At 39.0% G+C, this 18,757-nt stretch overlaps 2 protein-coding genes across 2 annotated transcripts in view; one reads left to right on the top strand and one right to left on the bottom strand.

Annotated features, from left to right (window-relative positions):
- SMYD3 (SET and MYND domain containing 3) overlaps positions 1-18,757 on the top strand; it is a 300,287-nt gene that overhangs the window by 104,573 nt on the left and 176,957 nt on the right. The window lies entirely within an intron of this gene.
- LOC128483561 (LON peptidase N-terminal domain and RING finger protein 2-like) overlaps positions 1-18,757 on the bottom strand; it is a 224,433-nt gene that overhangs the window by 204,996 nt on the left and 680 nt on the right. The gene's annotated exons all lie outside the window — the stretch shown is intronic.

Below are 18,757 nucleotides of genomic sequence, written 5' to 3'. Positions count from 1 at the left end.
TGTTGCATATTCTAAAACATATCTATTTGTACATTTTAAAACGCAAACAATACCTTACAAATAGTGATTATTTACATGTTAGCATTTGAGTGTTTAATTCCACGATAAGGCAGACATTTACTATTGAGTTCTGTTTTACATAAATTACAGCCTCACGCTCAGTTATTATTAAAAGAAAATATAAGAATCCATCAACCTGTGGCTCATTGTTATTCAGGCTGCATCTATCACCACTGAAAAAACTAATGAAAATCCAAGGATTGTGAGGCCTGCTGAGAATCTGCACTGCACAATACATTGTTGAACCTAATTTTCTCTTGAAAAAAAATAAAGATTTACATTGGCGCGCCAGTCAATTATTGTATTTGTCAGTCCTGTCACACAAAATAATAAGGTCACAATGTAAAAGGCTTTTAAGGAATTTTGTAGTACATTTTAGTGTCATAAATGATGACAGGACTCAAAGCACAGAGCCATTCTGCTATTATATAGTTTCATTATAGAGGTTCTGTGATTTTTTTGTTTGTTTGTTTTGTAACTGTCAGTTTTTCTTCGCGAGGTCATTTTGTGTCATCTGTTCAAAATATTGCCATAGTACTACTATACCATAAAAGCTTCCTATGTAGCAACCAATTGCCAGTACTTTTATAGATATCAATGGTAGTCAACATACCTGGGAGTTGCCATGGCTTAACAATGACTCCCAAGATTTTTACACCAAAGAAACAGGTCAGTTTTTGTTTTCCATATGTAGCAGCTATGCCCAGACTTTTTCTTCCCTTGGAACGATTACTATTTCAAGGAAACCCCATCCCCTTCTGCTTCATCAGGTTAGCATGCTTATCCGTCTAGCATGCCATTGTCTCAGATTGGAGCCTGTATCAAAATAATTAAAGAGATGACCTCAATAGCAAGGCCAGATAACAGCACCCAAGACAAAATTGAAAGAAGGCAGCAATACGTTAGACAGTTGGATTGTCAAATAATAGTATTGGTCCTGAGCAGGCAGCAAACAGATGGAAATTATGCCAAGTGATCTCGAGAACCCAAGCAACTGAGCACCATACCTTCTTGAATTTCAAATGACCAAAGAGGCACACCTCTGTTTTAGGGGTGTGGTTAACCCCTTTATAACCATGGCCCTACCAGGAACATCATGACAAGATGTCCCGAGACGACCATAGCTATCACAGGGTCACCAATACTGCTGACAGTTTTGTGTGTCAGTGTATGGCAAATCCCTTGCACTTCTGTATATGTATCCTTCTACAGCCAACACATGCACGGATACAGTTAATTGACAGAGGCAGTGCCTGTAAGTGCTGCTTTTGTCTCTATTTAATCTCTGCTTCATCTTCTCACCGATTGAGCTGGAGGGAGACAGGAAGCAGTACAAAATAGTGGTTTACTGGGTCCCAAGACATGGGTTAAAAAACCAAACTTCTAAATGAAACTAACAGATTATTTTTTATATGCAGCTCTTGATGTATATTGTGTTGTAAGTGTGAGAATAGTTAGTTAAATAAATAAAAATAAGTGATATAAATAAATACAAAGTATATAAGAATATAGGGTGACTTTTAAATCAGGGCAAGTTAAAAATGTCCCCCCAAAAATACTGGAGATGTTTGGGTGGTACAGAGCACTGAAAGAGTCTAAAGTAAAGTTTAAATAGCCACTGAAAGTCATTTCACTTCTAGCTTATTAATTTAAAGGTTGTATTTTTAGCCATATTTTAATGCTAAATGCATATTGGAGTCCATTTTGCATTTTACCCATGCTAACCAATATATGCAATATATATATATATATACCGTCTGCCTTTAGTGAAAGCAGAAACCATTTGTATGCACACTTTTTGCATGTGCTCAGTTGCACTACCATTCGATTGACAGGTTGTGGAGCCGTCATTGACATCAATAGTAGTAGCGATGTGTTAAGGCAAGCTGGTATGTGAGGAATAGATTGTCATGTTCTTTTTTTTTTTGTTTTTTGTTTTTTGTTTTGAACAGGCTCTTCTGTCAGGGGGCATTTACTAATTGAGCTATTCCACCAGCTAATATAGATAACAAATAATAATCTAGTGTTTATATCGCTCTTTTTATGAGTCTACATTTAGAAAGTTGGGGAAAACTGGACATAAAGTAAAGTATTGTGTGTGGAGAAGTCGGTGTCCTTAAGGAAGGGGAACAGATGGTTTCTTTCTCTGATTTAAGGGTTTTAGTATTAGGATGATAGGTTGTATGCTTATCCAAAGAGGTAGGTTTTTAATAGTTCTATTCTCTAACTCAAATAACTAAATGCCTACCGTAATGTTAATGAAGTAATAGCCAATATGCATTTTAATCAAATTACAAATTTGAGCTCTAGACAGTTCCTTTAAGGACAGTAATTCCAGAACCAAATGGTCTACCAAGACATATCATGCAATCTGTGGAAAGCTTGGTATTGTGTAACTTCTAATAATTATACTTTTAGACTGGTTGTAAAATCCAAAAGTACCTTTATCGGCAAAAAGAAAACATTTGAAAAAACATAGCTTGCTGTGGTGAACCCAGATGACAATAGGTCTTCATGAACCATCTTTTAAAAGGTTTGAACAATTCTGTTGATTGACAGCAGGAAACGCAGAGCAAATCTCACCGTGGGGAATACCAAGAGTGTGAATTTCAAAAGATAATCCAGGTCTCTGTCATTGTTTAAATTTTTATTGCACTCAAGCCTTTCACAGAGATAATGCATTTCTTAGTTGACATTCTCCAGGGTGTATTGTGACTTTGTCACGTACGGGCTTTGAATACTGTACTGTTATTAGTTATGGGGAAAAAAAGGCTTCATATTACTTTTTTTTCACAGTATTTATTTTGTAATCTGGATGAATTTGTAGAAAACATATTCATTAAAGAAATGAGTGACATTTAATGTATTTGCTACGTGTAGGGAATCTACAAACCATGCCATTCTAAAACAATAATATACTGACTATATGTACAATTGAACCTGACAGTGTGTCAAATATTAGAACTACACATGGGAAAATTTGTTTTTAAATGAAAGGCACAGGCACGAGTGGTACAATGTTATTGTATTATTACTTTAATTTTTCAAATTTTTTTTAAAAAAATTATATTTTTTTAAATTTGTGCTTTACAATGACTTGTGTACCTTTACACAAGATAAATTATTTTATCAGGACCTCAGACATACTTTTTAATGCCAACTGCATGTGGATATATGTAGCAGCACACTGCGTGTAACCAGCAACTGGCTTCATGCACATCAATTATTAGCTGGTGGCCTTAAAGTGCCGTGGTCAGTTTTCATTCCCAGCCCAGGAGGAGGGCTCCTGTAGACTTATAAAAGAAAAAAACAAAAAGTTTTAGTCAGTCTTATGAAGAGCCTTCATGAACATACAAAAATAGTTGGTATTGGCTCATCATGTTAATAAATTGAGCAGTGAAAATTGTAGCTTGGCTGGCTCAAACTGCTTACGTTGGTTATTTATTTTGTGGGTGAGTTTGGCTTGGCCCCAGTTTGGCTCATGCTGCAACATCATTAATGCCAAATAACCACAATAAGGCTCCAAGCTGCTAGTACCAAGATGCTGACATTGCAAATACAATCTGCAAATATTCCAACAATATTTACATGTTTTTGACAGAAAAGCAAATGTTATCCATTGAAATAACGTCAACTGGATCATGGATCAGGAATACAGTGTAGACATTTTAATGTAATATCTTCATAGGTGTACAGAGGCCGTTTATCAGCAACTATCAGAGTTCCAATGGCACTTTGTGTTAGCTAATCCAAGTTTTAGTTTAAAAGTGTAATTGATCATTAGAAAACCCCTTTGCAAGTATGTTAGCACAACTAGAGAATGCCTTTGTTTTACATGAAATCAGCTAAGTTACCCCAAACTTTTGAATGGTAGTGATATATATATATATGTATATAGTCCCTTTTTACCTTGTTCCAACTGTCCTACTCGAGCAATAAACCAGGGCCTGTGCTTCTTTTGGTTTCTATCCCTATGGATAACTATCTTCAAATTAGAATTAGGTAACATATTTTTAACATTAGTTATGATATGTACAAATAAGCAGATCCATGTGGGATGCTGGAAAGAACCACAGCCTAGAAACATATGCAACAGGACTGTAGGATCAATTGTTCTAAGAGCTGTAAGCTTGAGATCTTGGGATCGTGTTCTCAGAGTGGGTCTCATTAGGGTAAAGTTCCAGATGGGTTCCCTCACTTTGAAAGAGGCTATATATACACTCGCTGGCCACTTTATTAGGTACACCTGTTCAATTGCTTGTTAATGGAAGACTGGAAGGACGTTGCTGAGTCTTGATTCCAGCTGCGACAGTCAGGTGGCAGGGTCAGACTTTGGCGTAAACAACAAATCAAAGCATGGATCCATCCTGCCTTGTATCAACAGTCAAGGCTGCTTGTGGTGGTGTAATGGTGTGAGGACATTTTCTTGGCACACTTTGGGCCCCTTAGTACCAACTGAGCATTATTAAACATGACAGCCTACCTGTGTATTGTTGTTGACAATATCCATCCCTTTATGACCGCAGTGTACCCATCTTCTGATGGCTACTTCCAGCAGGATAATGCACCATGTCACAAAGCTCACATCATCTCAAACTGATTTCTTGAAAATAACAATGAGTTCACTGTACTCTAATGGCCTCCACAGTCACCAGATCTCAATCCAATAGGACGCCTTTGGGATGTGGTGGAACGGGAGATTCACATCATGGATTTGCAGCTGACAAATCTGTGTAATGCCATCATGTCCATATGGTCCAAAATCTCTGAGGAATGTTTCCAGCACCTTGTAGAAAGTATGCCATGAAGAATGAAGGCAGTTCTGAAGGCAAAAGGGGGTCTAACCTATTAACAAGGAGTACGTAATAAAGTGGCCAATGAGTTTGTGTGTGTGTGTGTGTATATATCAGGGGCGGGCTGGGCTGGGGGGCAACTGCCCCCCAGGCCGCCCTAAATCCGGGCCGGTGGGCCGGACGGACGACCGGCAGACGAGCATTCAATGCAGCCGCAAAGATAAAAACTAAGCGGCCGCGAGCAGCATTGAATGCGGCCGTCATGCCAGTAGCGTACCTGGCGGGGGGGAGGGGGGCGGTCGCCCCGGCTGCCGCTCATCTGAGGGGTGCCACCATGCCGGCACGCCTTCAGAAACGATGTGCGCGGCAACTGTGGCTGTGCGCCGGGACTTGATGTCAAATCCTGGCGCACAACACTGAAACCACGCCCACCGTCTTCCGCGCTCAATACACCGGAAGGACAGAAAGAAGAAGAAGAAGAAGTAGAAGAAGAAGAAGAAGTGGAGGAGGAGGAAAAGTGAGAGTGAAAGAAGAAAAGGTAGGACAAGATTCAGGGAGAGTGGATTAGTAAGTGTGTGAGAGTGATGGGTGTTATGCTGAATGTTTGTGAATGAGGGTTTCAGATAGCATGGATGTGTAAGTGTTGGGGGATAGTTTGGCATAGGGAGTCCGTAATCACATTCCTTTCATGCCCAGATTCCAGCATGTAGTGGCTGCGTAGGCATGATAGGAGTGTGATTGCTGTTATAAATTATTTTTTGGTCCAACTTTGGTGTGTTAACACTTTTATTGGACAGAATAATTCACAGTATTAATATATATATATATATATATATATATATATATATACATATATATATATATATATATAATTGCAAACAGCAATCACACTCCTATCATGCTAAGTCAGCCAGAACATGCTAGAACCTGGGCATGATAGGAACGTGATTGTTGTTATATATATGTGTGTGTGTGTGTGTGTGTGTATATATATATATATATATATATAATATATATATATATGTTAATATTGTTATTGATTTTTTTGTCTAATTTTGGTGTTACTTTTAATAAAGTATTTAAAAGTTTGTTTGTTTGGTTTTTTTGTTTTTTTTTCAGTTTTGGCCAAGTGAATGCTGAATTTTCAGTTTCAGTCCAGAATTTTCATTTCGGTGCATCCCTACTATATACTATGCCAGTCACTAAAGTGGTAGGCCTACACCACATCAATGTTTGGCTTAGTATATAGTGATAGGGGTTGTCACTGTCTGGCTCAATGTAAAGGCACACATTGACGGTGGTACCGCATAATCCCTAAGTACAGGGCCGGACTGGCCCACCGGGATACCGGGAAATTTCCCGGTGGGCCGGCAGATTCGTAGGCCGGGCGGCTGCCCGAAATCTAATCTAAACGGCCGACGCTACTTCAATTCTTTTTTTATTAAAGTATTAAAGCAGCGCCGGCCGCCGGCATCAGCACTCAGCGGCCGTGTGCGATGGCCGCCTACTGATGGGAGCAGCGTGAGGGGTGAAAGCCCCGCCCCCTCGCACGGACCTTTCACCCCTCATGTTGCTCCCATCACTATGCGGCCATCAGATTAATGGAAATTTAATCGAAACGGGCGATGCGTGCTGACACCGCCGGCCGGAGCTACTTTAATACTTTTTTTATTTTACTTTATATGGCAAGCCGATCCGGCATATTCAATTTAAAAAAAAAAAGTATTAAAGTAGCTCCGGCCGGCGGTGTCAGCACGCATCGGCCGTTTCGATTAAATTTCCATTAATCTGATGGCCGCATAGTGATGGGAGGAGCGTGAGGGGTGAAAGCTCCGCCCCCTCACACTCAGGCTGCTGGAGCACCGGATGTCCTGTGGAAGAAGTAGAAGGTAAATAAACAAATTAATTTTTTTTAACAAACCATAATATTTTTTTTTATATAAAAGCCTTATGCCCCCCATATGCCACTCTGCCTCCCTGATATGCCTTATGCCCCTTATATGTCACTCTCCTTCCAGAAATGCCTTATACCCCTATATGCCACTCTGTTCCATGATATGCCTTTTAACCCCCTAAATGCCAGAGTGGCATATAGGGGTATAAGGCATTTCTGGAGTCAGAGTGGCATATAGGGGCTACAAGGCATTTCTGGAGGCAAAGTGGCATATATGAGGTTAAAATGCATATCATGGGGCAGAGTGGCATATAGGAGGGTATAAGGCATATCAGGGAGGCAGAGTGGCATATGGGGGGGCATAAGGCTTTTCTGGAGTGCCCCATGGTATACCTTTTAACCCCCTATATGCCACTCTGCCTCTATAAATGCCTTTTAACCCCCTATATGCCACTCTGCCTCTATAAATGCATTTTAACCCCCTATATGCCACTCTGCCTCTATAAATGCCTTTTAACCCCCTATATGGCAGAGTGGCATATAGGGGGTATAAGGCATTTCTGGAGGCAGAGGGGTATATAGGGAGTTAAAAGGGGGCAGAGTGGCAAGCCTGGGGCAGATGTCTGGCACTCCACCAGAATTGATCTGTGTTTGTTTTCTGGATGTACCCTGCAATACGAAAAGACATCAGATTCTACTAACTTAATCAGGTTCTATTAACTTAAGTAATTGAAAGCTCCTTGACATGGGGCTCTGCGCAAAAGAAAATAAAAAGGGGGTAGAAGGGGCTGTTGGTAACCCTATTAGAGGGTATGTATAAGGGGTGCGTGTGGGTATAAGAGCTCAATCGCGAGATAAACTATATGGGGCTGCTATCCAAATGTTTCCAGGGCTGCTTTTCAGTCCCAGTCCGGCCCTGCCTAAGTATATAATGATAACAATTTTGCCGTACCCCTGTCAATGTTTGCCTAACCATAGAAACTATGCAGTTTTAAAGTGTGTGTGTGTGTGTGGGGGGGGGGGTGCCACATACAGGGTCTGCCACAGGTGCCAAATACTCTAGGTACGCCCCTGCATCATGCGGCTGTCAGACCCAACGGCCATGCCTCAGCTCCTCTTCCCACGTCTTAAAAGGGGTGTGATGAAGAGCTGAGGCATGCGGTGTGTGCACACTGGCCACTTTAATTTCATTAGGTGCTGGTGGAGTGACTGCTGCACGACGGCCGCTTTCAATGTCGCTCGCAGCCGCTTTGATGGTGCAATGGGCCAGTTGACTAGACTTGCCCCCCAGGCCTTAGGCTGCCAGCCCTCCCCTGGTATATATATACACACAATGATATAAAACTAAACTATTTTGTTTTATTGAAATGGTGACTTACAGATATAAGCCAGCCATACCATAATATTAGTTTCAAACTGTGCTTCCTGATGGCCTGTCATTTTTCTTAGATGTATGCTCTATGGCAGATCTTCTTATTCATCTTACTCCTAAAGTTATAAAGTATAGAAACATGACAGGTTTATTATTTTTCTGTGACTTTGCAGTTGACCCTGAACAGTATTTTTATATGGCTTATTTTCAGTTTTGATTCACTATTTTTATTTCATTTCTGTTGACAGAATTATTTTAGATGTGGCAAAATAGGACAATGAGTGTTATGGATGTGAGAACAGAATGTGTTACCCCTTTGGGTAATTTCAGGGCCTGCTTATTTTTTATGATATCCTTCTCCCGTGAATTTTTTTTATACAAGGCAATATCTTATCGCCTTTTGCAGCTGCTGACTGACATTGCACACTTTCGCCAAGTCTTTTGTCTACAATTATACCTACATCCTTCTCCTTAGCAGTTTTTCCCAGGGAGATATGCATATAGCCACAGGTGAGGGGTATGGACCCATCAGAACGCCTAGTATATGTGTGTGTGTGTGTAAATATGTATGTATATATATGTATGTGTATATATATATATATATATATATATATATATATATATATATATATATATATATATATTTTTTTTTTTTTTTTTTATTGTACTCGGACATCATTTATGCTTTCTTTTCAAGGTCTCATTCACTGAATCAATATAATTTAAATTTATTCTGGCTGGCTTTAACACATAGCTTATTCATTGAAATGATTACGCAGAAATCTATCCAATTTAACAGGTCATGATGCAGAGCCAGCTCACTCCTTGAACTCGAAATTAGACCCTCACAGGGTGTGGCTATTCAGAATGTAAATGGATTTTGTGATTTGTAACCTGTCATCGCCAATTTTTAGTAATTCCTTTTTTTTTTTTTTGTCACTTACATTTTATTGGGTTTACAAAAAAAAGAAACGTACACAAAATAATGGAAGCAGACAGCAAAGTAAAAAAAATTTACAGTAAATATATAAACCAACCACAACCGATCCGCAGTAAGCTAAATATACACAACAGATGGCGCATTAGAAGGACAGGGACAATGGACAGAAGAGCGACTAGACAAAATAATATAGGGGAAGAGAACAAGATAAGGGGGAAAGGACTAGACAAGAGCCGATGGCGGGTGTTGAGGACCTACGAATCAGCAGTGTAATTCCTAAAGTCTTGTGTTATACCATGTATGTGCCTCAAACCTGCAATTTAATGTAATATGAAGCTTACTGTCACTTAGATGGTACAATATTAAAGATGTTATCGCCACAGCAACTAATGAAATGGTCCAATCGGCAGGAACATTTCATTGGTTGCTATTGTGACATTTTATACATAACCTGCATATTTCTTAATTAAAGTCAAAGCAGACTCGGTACCTAACAAATTTTATACCCTTCTTTCTCTTACCTGAAACATTCGCCGGTATTTAGTTGGCTTCCTAATAGTATAGGCTTCCTGTTTCTACTCACATGAGCATGCGCTTTTTAATTAGTACTAGTCTGAAGAGCGAAATCTGATCTGTGTTCATTTGTGGGTATCCTGACAACATGACTAATTAGGTATAGATGAGGACCAACACTAAACAACTGTGCTCGATGATATGCAGAAAAAGTGTCCCAAGGATAACTCTATCAGAAATTGTTAAACATCCTGAATTCAATACATATCTGGGTACTTCCCAGGAAATGCTCTCCCTCTTCTGGAGTGGCTTTATGCAGAGTAAGACTATGTAGATGCAGAACTAACCATACAGCCTTTTGGGGGTTAGGAGTAGTAAAGAAGTAGGTTTGGCCAACTGTCGCCCCCCTGCTCACAGAAAGGAGAAACTGACCCAGAGAACGGGGAAGCAGGGCTGTATCCAGAGACTCTGGGTCGAACCTGGAGGGTTCCCACACCTGTTGATATCAGTCAAAAGGTTTAATTGGATATAGAGCATTTTCACAGTTATTTTCAGTAGAGTCTTAATTGTGAATTGGGGTTTATTCACTAAACATCAAGCTGTAGGTAAAAGTTTTATGCCACCACATAATTATATGATATGCAGGTTGTGCCATAATGCAGGTCTTATAAAAGAGTGGGGCTGATCAATGCACCTTAGTAACTAAACTCCTGAAGAGGAAATATTCAGGTTTTGGTATCATATTCACAGAAATGTGTCCAGTTATTGTCTTAGTCCAAATTTTTTTTTTTTAAAGTAGATTTGTATTTCTTTCTGTAAGGTTCTCTCCCACCTACACATCTTTCTATGCATCTCATTTAAGCATGATTATTCTGGAATTTGCTGTTGTCCTGGATTTTTTTTTTATTTACATGGGAGAATTATAGCTGTGCTGTCTAGTAAACAATAATTATGTACAAAACCACAAATAATTTGCATTCTAATAGTATCTTCAGCTAATTGACAATTGTTTAGATTCACATACGTTTTGAGAGTATATAGATAATATAGATAATCACACTTGCTAACCCTTTGTGTTTGTCTAGCTAAAATTACTTTTAACCACTTTGTACCCTAACACTAGGACTGCTGTAAAGGCACATTTTTGTTCATCATCACTAATCACATGCCCTAGAGATAATGCTATTAGTCCTGTGTACCAGGAACCAGTTGGTAGTGTTGAGCACTGGTGCAGTAACTACTCCATATTATGTGATTTTATGCAATCACAGCAGGCTTTATAGTCCACTGTTTTCATTTGAACTCTTGGGGTTTGACCCTCAGTCTCAGGGTTTTTGCTCTAATCTCAGAGTGTCAGGGTGACTCCTTCCTATTTTAGGCGGCTGTCATCATATTCCATATTGGTGCTTCTACTACTAGTATATAATGGTTGATATCCCTGCTTGATGCTGGTGACTCATCTAAGTGTATCTTTAAATAATGGCAAGTCAAGGTTTCCATGGGGGCCATTATTGGAGCCATTTGTTTAACATATTTGGCAAGTCACTACATAGAATCCTCACTATGGGCTATTAAATGACACAGTAGAGGATGTCACCGAAAGCGCTACCATATTGCCTTGAATTCAAGTTACGGCTCTTTCTACGACGCCTTCTCCCCCGATTGGAGGATCGGGAGGGGATATCACTGTAAGCGTTGCTAATTCCCACCGCGTTATGCCCACGTAGATGCAAAGGAAGATTGAAGCGGGAAGATGAAAATGTGGAAGTGGTGAGCACAAAAGATAGCAAGACATTTAGAGTGTGAATGAGAGAGTGAATGTGGGCACCAGGCAACCAATTTAATTCCTGAATTAAAACTGCCCCCTGAAGTTTTGCCTGAACAGAATGGACAAGGGAATGAATGGGCCAGAACAAACCAAAATCATTTTTGGCCCATTCCCACATGTCTAGTACTAACTACTTAATCAAGAATTAAGGTATAGTTATTGCCTTAGCCGCTTATTACACAGTATTTTAGGAAACCATATATTTTTTTTTGGGTGCAGAGCTGTCTTTAATAATAATGGGGCCCTTGACATGCCCTCCCTAATGTGTCACCCACCCCCAAACTAGAAATCTGTCCAGTATATGGTTCTATTACATTTGTAATTGCTCAGCACTTAGGAGTGGTTGTATGCCCATTTTTTCAGGAATGTATAAAATGTGCTTCAGTATAAAATCTAAATGGTACTTAAGGCAAAATGCCTATATCAGCGATAGGGATTTTCCACTAAAAGCCCTGCAATATAAATTAAAGTTTCCAGCCTTTGTCTCTCTTCCGGAATATAAATCCTGCATCAAGATAAACATGGCCACAGAGGAGGCTGAAAGGGCACGTACACAAGCCCAGATGCACAAGCCCAGATGCAGGATTTATATTCCGGCAGTGGCATTTTGCTACCCATGCGTATGTATGCACAGTAGTGTTTGACAGAACAAAGAAGACAATGGAGGTTCATCTATATGTCCTCAGCTCCTGCAGTTTGGGCAAGCAGAGCTCTTTATATAATGCATATGCATGCACACATCTGAAAGTAACCATACACCAACTTTATAATTTACTGACCTGGGTGCATCATCCAGCCATTGGCTAATAAGAAAGACAAAAACACACATATGGCAGTATCAGAAAATCTAGTGTAATGTTTCCTAGCAGTGGTTGAATGACCATAACATATAAAGAGCATTCCTGAGATTTAAAACAAGGGTTAGGGAAGTCTTGTTGTAATGTGTTATCTAGCAGCAGCATAAAGGTTTATTTTAAAGATGTCTTCAACCAGCACCGGATTAAGAAATCTGGTTTATTTGTGTTCCATAACCTTGGATTATGGGTTTATATAGACATGGTATTTTTGTCCCCAATGTTTATATGATGACATTTGAGGTGGAACAAGGACCCTTACTAGGGTTTTTGGTACCTGCAATGTGTACCTAAATACTAAATTAAAGAGGTTGAAAGAAATTGTCAGATGTTAGGAAGAGTGAAGCATTAGTCGATGCAGTGAAAACTAACATAATACTGTGGTCCAAAAAATTTATATGCCACCACTTTCTGTGTATCCAACCTAGCAAAGGCAGAAGGTGAAAGTGGATAGCACTGCCTAGTAGATGATGCATTTGGCTCATGCTGGGATTGGGAGGCCCACAGATGTTGGTTGGGATCATCTGATTAATTCCATATATGTTTGAGTAGGTACAGGCATTTCTGAAGAAGAGTTTGACAGTAGATGTTTGTGCCCATATTATTTTACATATAACCTTGCTTTAGGCTATAAATCTCTTCTTAATGTTTGGTAATACTGTTAATTTTTCCCGTGGTGCGTAGTGTGTTGCAACTGTTTTGAAATACATTTATAGGATAACATTCAGCTGTGCATTTCCTCAATTAATTATTTGTAGAGTCACTACCCCCCACTGCAAACCAAAGTGCTCTTCTTCTTTCACTAGCACTTGAATCAGAATTCATATTCAAAATCGACCTCTCAAACAGAGGTGTTACGATGCTAATTAACTCATTGGAATGCAGAAAATTAAAGAACTCAGCACATTAATTAATCCTATTAATCAACATTTGTAAAAACAAAGTATATCTTTATGCCTGTATACTCATCCTTTTACTTTTTTTTTTTTACCAAACTGAGGTCTGTAATAAAATATGTTAACACAAAGTTGTTTTTGCTGTAAACACTCAAGCATTGAACATGACTAGAAATAATTATGAAATGTGTGCCTAATAAGGCATAGACGAAGAAATCAGTATTTTACAATCTGTAAAATCATGTTTATAACTTTGCAGATTCATGTGCACGTTTATACAAAAAGCATGACACAAACTGCAAAATGTTAATTAATTCAACATATTGGTGGATGTCATAGATGAGCATGAATGGGTCCATCTGTTTTTTCATTAATTAGCTTAACGATGTGTTTTTGCACCTACAGTTTATCCCTGAGCATCTTTTTCTGCACTACACGAAAAATATAGACATGCAGGTTGCCAATTTGAGAAAAGCGGCATAATATTCAGTATATGTGTGGAAGTGTGAGAAGATTTTTACCAATTATTAATTGGTCATCTTTGCACATAGTCAGCTATATGGAGTTTAAAAAAGTATGGGGAAAGCTTGTATGGGTAAAGAGGCATTTAAGACTGAGGTTTGTGGTTTTTTGGGGAGTAGTTTGCTTTATTGGTCTTTTATTATTGAGATTGAAGCATGGATTGGTTAAGACATTTGTCAATTAGCATCATGCCTTCAGCAATGGTGAGCCGTTGCATACCTCACAACAGACCAGTTTATCATGTCTGGATTTTGAGAAACGGTCCTGCAGACCTGAACCACTATCCCACTTTTGTACGCAATGTGGAACATGAGCTTGTTGGGGAGATCCCTTGATCTCCTCTGACCTGCCCAACATGCTGTAAAAATTGGTATGATAGCAGGGATCCAGCTGATGTCACCATGGATTAACTAGCAATGTACTGCAACTTTAACTTTCTTCATGGCAACATTGGTTACCATGGTAATAATTTGCCATATTAGGCTGCCTATTTCATCGATCAACTGCTGCCTAAAAGCAGTTTTAAACGCACAGTAAAACTGGTGAATAGTCTGTGTAGTAAGGAAGGCAGGACCAGAAAAGTCCCCTCTGTGCTGGATTGGATCCATAGCATGGAGGTGTTGGAGCTCAGGAGCAGGGGGCTGGGCCCTCAATGTGAAATGGCTAGGGTGGACACAAGTTTTGTCTTCCGACTCCTGCAGGCAACTGTTGACCTCATATTCTGGCTAAATGGTCAACCATTTGGGGGTTGTACTTCCCTCAATGTCTCTCCCCTTTTTCCCCTTCCTCTCTTCCTTTTTCTCCCTTATGCTGACAGCCCTGTTACTGTGGCCAAAAGCTAACGTTTTGGCTCCAGTCTAGATGGTCTCTGTGTTATGAATACTGTGACTGGGGGCATTGGTATTGATGTTTTTTTGTGTGAATATTGCCTGATTTAACTTTTCTGTTTAGCAGGATTTTTGCTCAGGAGCTTTGTATTCTTATTTCTATTTGTACTTTATGAAAACCAAAATACATATTTTATTTAAAAAACAAACCAACATTGAGGAACCTCTCTTAAGTCCAATGTATCCTGTAAGCCCACACGGTTCATAAACATTATTGATACGAATATGTATCACTGCTATTATTTACATATACATTAGTTTTCACTAATATCATGGGCTATAAGTAGAAAACGTCATATATTCCTTTTATTTCTATAAACACTTGCAAATCACACTAATTCCACCTAATATGTATCTGAATTGAATACCTCAGAGAACAGTCCAAAATCTAAAGCAGTACATTTCTAGAACTAATAATCACATATCTTATCTAAAGTACAAATCAATGAAGGCTTGGGAAAAGGCTTATAATACATTCACTTGTGCAATGGCAAAGAATATTATATTCAAATAGTAAGTTTTAATGCTACCTGAACTTTTAACAATGAAATGAAAATTAGGTTAAGGACAGGGTAGGACAGTGTGTCTAGGAAGAGTTTTAGCCCTCCAACCAATCCTTTGGCTTGAGCCATTTGGGTTCGACTTTTTGATGATCTTCCAAGACCAAGGGCTAACTAAGGATGCATACAGATAGATCTAAACAGATCTTAAGAAGGAGATGATTTCCAGGAAAGCCATACAACAAGCTAAGTTCATGGAGCTGGAGTTCCGCATAATTGTGTAACAGATTGAGGTCAGAAAGTTGGAGTTCAGGATAGTCAGTGTCAAGCTGAGTCAAACACAGGAGCAAAGTAGCAATAGAACACACTAAAAAAGGATACCTTATGGTGAACATGGCCAAGACCATCAGAGGGCAAGGTAGAGTGGAAATGGTGTGACATTACTCCATTCATATTTGTCCAACATGGTTATTTTTTTGTGTGGTGCAGCCGTGCGCGAGGCCACAGCCGGCCACTGTAGTCGGGGGGGGGGAGTTTATGAGGCCACATGCAACTGGCAAAGTGTCTCCACTGTCAGCTGGAGGCCTCCCCTGTTGCTGTGGGTAGGTTAACACAAGTGATTGTATTCCTTTAAAACTTTCTTAAAGCAAAACAACCAATATTGTTTGAAGCAGAGTTGTAAAATAGAGTTGAATCTATATTTGGACAAACTTATGGATGCTCTCAGTGAGATTTTATGGGATAAAATAGATAATGGCATGAAAGTAGCTGAGTTGACCCTTCATACTGCATAGTTAAAGAATGCAATCTTGTTAGATTCCTATACAGTCCCACCATGAACAATGCACATTAAAGTACTTTATAGGTATATTAATATGCATTTTTTACCAGAAAGAGAGAAAAAACACCCTTAGAAGAAGCTGCAGTGTACTGCCCCTTTAGTTTGATTTTTTTCACCAGTTTTCACTGCTTGAAGCAGCCAATCACATCTAGTGGAAAATCACGGGCCCGTTTCCTTGTTGTCTCAACGTAGCTTAGTTTTGTAATGTTTGTGTAACTTACCCCACAGACCTTGTTTCACACAAATCATTTAAAAATTTTTTGGCACTAATTGTTCGGATATCTTCCAAGTGTCCTCCTTGTGTGAGAGTCCTAATTTTGTTGTCCTATCTTGCTTGTTGTCCTATGAGCACCATAAGATTGTGCATCTGCAACCTAAATCATGCAACTGATGCTTAAAATTTCCAAGATCGATGCATAACTATAATGCACTAGTCAAAGTAAGAAAGTAAGTGTCCCTGAATGGCAGTTAGGAAATGTGGTCATCCTACTCCAAAAGCACCTTCTGAATACCCATGTTCTTGTGAGTGTTCTTATAGATGTCCTTGGACATCTTGGGAAACACAACTCAAGTATTGGAGGGTATGCACAAAGCAAACACAGTATTGAAGAATACATTTCATATAATGATAGCCATTCACATGGTTTTATTGTGTTACATCATTCATTTCATAGAACCTCACAGACTTTGTACTGTATGTACAGTTCGTTAAAATAATGTTCAACACTGCAGTATATGATTTTATCAATCTTTAAATCTTAACTCAATAAAAGATTGCCTTACCATAATTGCCTTCTTATGATGGTTATTTTACATTTATATTCACAGTTTAAATTCTGCTGACTATACTAACATATGAGGATTTTAATAATTAAAACATTTATGTGGCTGTTGCACAATTTAATGAGACAGAGGGTTGTCTCCACAAAATACAAAATCCTTGCTTCTGGGATCACTTTTTGTTTCTGAAAACCCTCACCATTTGTAATGCCACCACACTTTGCCACTACTAAGCAATGAAGAAGACCACACTGTCAGAGGACACCTAATATCCTTACACATACTGTTAATTTATGATAGATATGACAGATATAATTGTAGGAACGTTGGAAAAGGCAAAATAAGGTTGAATTTTATAGATGATGACATAAACCGATAATTTCTTCTGTCTGTGGTGAAGCATTTAATACATAAAGGGAGAGTAGGGCAGTTTTCTAAAGCTTGTTCTGGCCATGCTGGATGCGTTAAAGTACATATGGTGGCAGAAGTGTCCCCTTAATTTGTATTGGCATGGCCAACTGAGGACATTCATGTAATTCCCGAGGAGGCTTGAAACCTACTACATGTTGGAGGACCTAGTTTCCCTGTGTACTGAGGCCTCCTTTAACATATGAAATAAGGCCTCATCTGTCTGATCTTGGCATTATTGTAGTCCGTTGACTTTATAGTTTTATAAATTAAATTTTGTTGTGTTGTAAATCCAACAGGTATGTGTCGGACTCCGTGTCTTGTGTGTCGCCGCAGTTAAGTGCATCTCGTTTCAGTCTTACTTTGTGTTTCTCTGTTCTTTGTATTTAACCTTCCCCACTGTGTTCCTCTGTTTGTTTTCTGGCTGCTGCAAGTAAGCATGTTTGTTCCTGTTTTACTATTCTTTTAGTTTGGGTCTTGTTTTTAGTTTTGTGTTTGTATTGTCATGTGAAGTACCATGAAGTGTGATAGGCTTGCTTTTTATGGCAAGATGATAAGTTAAATCATCACGTTTGCATTAGTGTCAGTTCCTAGAACTAACCTGTTCTTTTTGTTAGTAAATTCTACCTATTCTAGACAATGCAGACATCTGTATAACAGTCTATGATCAAGTACGCCACAGAGTGAGAGTCTGAAGCAGAATGTCAAAGCAGAAGTAACTATGTCACAGTAAATGATGGGTTCATGCATGAAATATGGAGAAGGACAAGAGGAGCATATGGAACCAGATAAACAGTAAGCTGGTCACAGGTACCAAATGACAAAATGCATACATAAAAAACAGGCTCCAGGCCAGAGTTGGGAGCTAGGGAATCGAACGTAGAGACATAGATGTGCAACATGATTACAGACTGGAGGACAGAAAATGTGGAATAATTAGTCCTAGGAAATCTACATGGGTTTAACTCGATAGCTCCTAGTTGTGTTCATACCACAGAGTGCTTTGGTTTTGGGACAACAAAACAACATAAATACACTAAATAAACCAATATTTCAAGAAATGTATAATTTATATCGGTTTCTCTTGTGTTTCCTGTGCTTTTTAAAGCATGAATGCAACAGCTAGTATCTACAGCCAGATTCTTCGACATGCCAGGAAGTTATGACAAGTGTCATCTTCCAGAACCAGATTTGAGAGCGCAGGTAGAAATCTCACTACGAAGTAATGCAGACACGCTTTATTACAGTGATTGGTGTCTTTGTATGGAGACTCTGCCTATCCCTTTTTGATGTAGAGAGCAATTCATTCCAGTGAGTGTGTCTAATAAAGCCTGCAAAATCTTGCTTCTGCTGAAGCAGACATGTTTTTATGTCAAGAGATGACATAATATTTTGCCATTTTCAATGGAGAAGTAAAAAAGACTGATTTGTAGATTCCTAGCAGATATAAGCTACCACCATGCATTTACCCTAACTAAGAAGGGAATTATATTTAATTCCATTTTCTATTAACCAATTTGTGCTGTTCTTCACAATATGCAGCAATCTAACGTAAATCGGATGTTATCCAATCTGAAAAACAAATATGCTTTGAATTTGGCTAAGCTTAAAATCAAGAAATCTGGGGAATTAGCACACAGACTCCAGGAAGCAAAGCTGTTATTTCTTA

The sequence above is a fragment of the Spea bombifrons genome, chromosome 3 (genome assembly GCF_027358695.1).
Source record: "Spea bombifrons isolate aSpeBom1 chromosome 3, aSpeBom1.2.pri, whole genome shotgun sequence".
NCBI lineage: Eukaryota > Metazoa > Chordata > Amphibia > Anura > Pelobatidae > Spea > Spea bombifrons.
Note: the sequence above shows the minus strand (reverse complement) of the source record. Positions and strands in the feature narration are given on the sequence as shown.